This window comes from Triticum dicoccoides, chromosome 1A (genome assembly GCF_002162155.2).
Source record: "Triticum dicoccoides isolate Atlit2015 ecotype Zavitan chromosome 1A, WEW_v2.0, whole genome shotgun sequence".
Lineage (NCBI taxonomy): Eukaryota > Viridiplantae > Streptophyta > Magnoliopsida > Poales > Poaceae > Triticum > Triticum dicoccoides.
This window is the reverse complement of record NC_041380.1, coordinates 34,121,038-34,125,070: the sequence shown is the minus strand read 5'-3', so window position 1 is coordinate 34,125,070 and position 4,033 is coordinate 34,121,038.

Genomic DNA, 4,033 nt, shown 5'->3' with positions numbered 1-4,033 from the left:
GGTCCGGGTGCCCGGGGTTTGAGGTCCGGGTGCCCGGGGGTGTCGGATTTGGGCGGAAATTCGTGGGAAGATGCAAGAAATTGGGGGATTTTGTGGAGGTAAAGGTGGAGATGGATGGGGGAATGCTAGATCCACTCGAAACCAAGCAAATCCATGGATCAAATCCAACAAAACCTCATCAAACCAACAAATCACAAAAAAAATTGGGGCTATTTTTGGTGGGGAAATTTTCGAATTTGGGGAAGAACACAACAAAATTAGGCTAGAGAACAAGAAGGGGGGCTCCAATTTCGTGAGAAACCATGGCTCATGATACCAAGATGTTGTAGGGTGGAACCCTAAGTGAAGATCTTTCACGAATTGGAGGGGGAATCCCCAAGAACAAGATGAACACAAGAGGGAAAACAAGAGGAACACTCAAGAACAAGTCCAATCACACATCCACTAGACCAACAAACATACAAGATCCACAAGGTACATGAACAATCAAAGGGAAATAAGATACATGGTAGAGTTCATCCCAAATCCTATGAAGGAGATAAGGGCTTGATGATCCTATGATGGGGATCCTTCCCTCAAGGGGGTCTTGAGTTGGGTCACTCCAAGAGGAGGTCTTGATCTCCTAGTGGAGTGGATCCATGGAGAAAAGCTCACAAATGTGTAGCATCTACTTTGCTATCCCCCTAATTGAGCTAGGAGAGGGCTATATATAGTCTAGGGGCGAATTGGGGGAGTTGGGGTTACAAAGGACCAAAGAGTCCCTAAAATAAAAACAAGCTGGAGGAGGGACTGGGCACCCGGACCGGTCAGGGCCACCGGCCATGGGTGGGCTGCAGGAGGCCGGGCACCCGGGGGTTGACAGCCTGGGCACCCGGGGCGGCTGTTGGTGCAGCCCAGGAGCGAGGCCGAGCACCTGGGGGTCGCGGCCCGGGCACCCGGGGGCAAGGGCCAGCGCCCAGCGGGGTGGCCGGGCACCCGGGGCTAGTTGGCCGGGCACCCGGGGCGGCGGGCAGCGCCCAGGCTGGGGCGGCCGGGCAACCGGGGCCTCCTGGCCGGGCACCCGGGGTGGCCAGGTCCAGCAATAGCCGGCGACCGGGCACCCGGGGACGCAGGGGCCGGGCACCTGGGGTGTCCAGTGGCTCCGCTCCTTCGTGCCCATCTTCCTTCTCCTTCCTCCATGTGTCTCCGAGTGAACTTGGTGTTTCCTCCGTGCTTCATCATGACGCTCTCCGAGGCACCTAAGAATGCACAACACGTCTCTTTGAGGTAGAATCCCATTCTCAAGTGAATCCGGACGAAACTCGGAGAGGAAAGAGTTAACCTCGGTTTTGATGGTGCGTGCGTGAGCTCTCGTCGCAGGTCCTCTCCGTGCTTGCGGTGGCGGTGTGACGTCCATGGTGATGGTCGAAGGATGCTCCGCATCACGGTGCCATCTTCAAACTGGCCTGGTAGCTGTTGTTGTATGAGAACTGTGCGTACGGCAAATTATCGTCCCAACTAGATCCATAGTCTAGCGCACAAGCTCTCAACATGTCCTCCAGAATCTGATTGACTCTTTCAGTCTGCCCATCTGTCCGCGGGTGAAAAGCTGTACTGAACTCTAGCCTGGTTCTCAAAGTTTCATGCAACTGATTCCAAAACTTTGAAGTAAACTGGGTTCCTCTATCTGATACAATGGTCCTCGGAACTCCATGCAGACATACAATCCTGGTCATGTATATCTTTGCCAACTTAGCACATGTGTAAGTGGTCTTCACTGGGATGAAGTGAGCTACTTTCGTCAAACGATCGACTACAACCCATATCGAGTCATAGCCTGAACGAGTCCTAGGTAATCCCGTGATAAAATCCATGCCTAACTTATCCCACTTCCATTCGAGTATCGGCAATGGCTGTAGCAATCCTGCTGGCTTCTGATGCTCTGCCTTCACTCTCTGACATACATCACAAACTGTTACATACTCTGCAACATCCTTCTTCATTCTGATCCACCAGAAACTATCCTTCAAATCTAGATGCATCTTGGTATTTCCTGGGTGAATCGAATATGGCGAATCATGAGCCTCTTGCAGAATCAACTTCCTGATCATTTGGCACATATACGCGGTCCTCAAACCATAAGGTATCGTGCTCATCTTCACAAAATCCCTTAGCCTTTCCTTTACTCATTCTTTCGTTTATTTCGGCAATCTCCTTGTCCGTCTTCTGAGCTTCTCTGATCTTATCCATTAAAGTAGATAGAATCTCCAAAGCTGCTACATATCCTCTCGGAACTATCTCCAAACATAGTTTGCGAAGGTCCTCTGCTAACTCCTTGGGCAATCCTCCGGTCATGAGTGTGTTGACATGACTTTTTCGGCTCAACGCATCGGCTACTATGTTAGCCTTTCCGGGATGATATGCAATCTCATATCATAATCCTTAATGAGCTCTAACCATCTCCTTTGCCTGAGATTCAACTCCTTCTGCGTGAAGATATACTTCAAACTCTTGTGATCTGTATATACCTCACAATGATTTCCGATGATAAAATGCCTCCATGTCTTCAATGCATGCACTACGACTGCTAACTCCCAATCATGCGTAGCATAGTTTAACTCATGGGGTTTAAGCTGTCGTGAGGCATATGAAACAACTCTTCCCTCCTGCATAAGTACGGCTCCAAGTCCTCGATGAGAAGCGTCGCAATACACTTCATAATCCTTGCGTTGATCTGGCAGAATCAACACTGGTGATGTAACCAAGCGTCTCTTCAACTCCTGAAAACTGGCCTCACATTTCTTAGTCCATTTGAATTTGGTGTCCTTCTTCAACAACTCTGTCATGGGCTTCGCAATCTTTGAGAAATTCTCAATGAACCTCCGGTAGTATCCTGCGAGTCCAAGAAAACTCCGGATCTCTCCAACTGACGTGGGTGGCTCCCAATTTGTCACCGTGACAACCTTGGTGGGGTCTACCGCTATTCCTACTCCAGATATAACATGTCCAAGGAATCCAACTTCCTTCAGCCAAAACTCGCACTTGCTGAACTTGGCGTATAGCTGATGTTCTCTGAGCTTCCCAAGTACTAAACGCAAATGTTCCTTATGTTCTTCTTCATTCTTCGAGTAGACCAAAATATCATCCATGAACACCACGACGAACTTATCCAAAAACTCCATAAACACTTTGTTCATCATGTTCATAAAATAGGCAGGTGCATTAGTCAGGCCAAATGACATAACGGTATAATCATATAGCCCATACCTTGTGGTAAAAGCTGTCTTAGGTATATCCTGCTCTCAAATCTTCAGTTGGTGATATCCTGATCGCAGATCGATCTTGGAAAACACCTTAGCTCCTTGCAGCTGATCAAACAAATCATTGATCATCGGCAGTGGGTACTTGTTCTTGATCGTCACCTCATTCAATCCTCGATAATCAACAGCCATGCTTAATGATCCATCCTCCTTCTCCACTAGAAGTACTGGTAATCCCCAAGGTGACGAACTTGGGTGTATATAACCTTTATCCAGTAAATCCTTAATCTGCTTCTTAATTTCCTCCAAATCCTTTGCGGGCATTCTGTACGGTCTCTTAGATATTGGCCCTATGCATGGCAAAAGCTCAATCAAAAACTCAATGTCTCTATCCGGTGGCATGCCTGGCAATTCTTCTGGAAATACATCCGGGAAATCCTTCACCACTGGTACTTCCTCCTGTACAACTCATGATAAGGAATTTACTTGCGTCCTATTCGGAACATGTCGGGATACATACTTGATCCTTCTTCCTTCTGGGGTGGTGAGCAAAATCGTCTTACTGGTGCAATCGATGTTTCCTCCATACATTGATAGCCAATCCATACCCAGAATCACATCCAAACCTTGCGACTCCAAAATTATCAGATTTGAGGGGAAAACATGCCTACCTATGGTCAATGGCATCTGAAAACATCCATGGCTTGCCATATACTCTGCTCCGGGTGAGGTTACTAGCATGGGTGTCTTAAGAACTCTAGTGGGCAACTTATACTTATCCACAAATCCCCTTC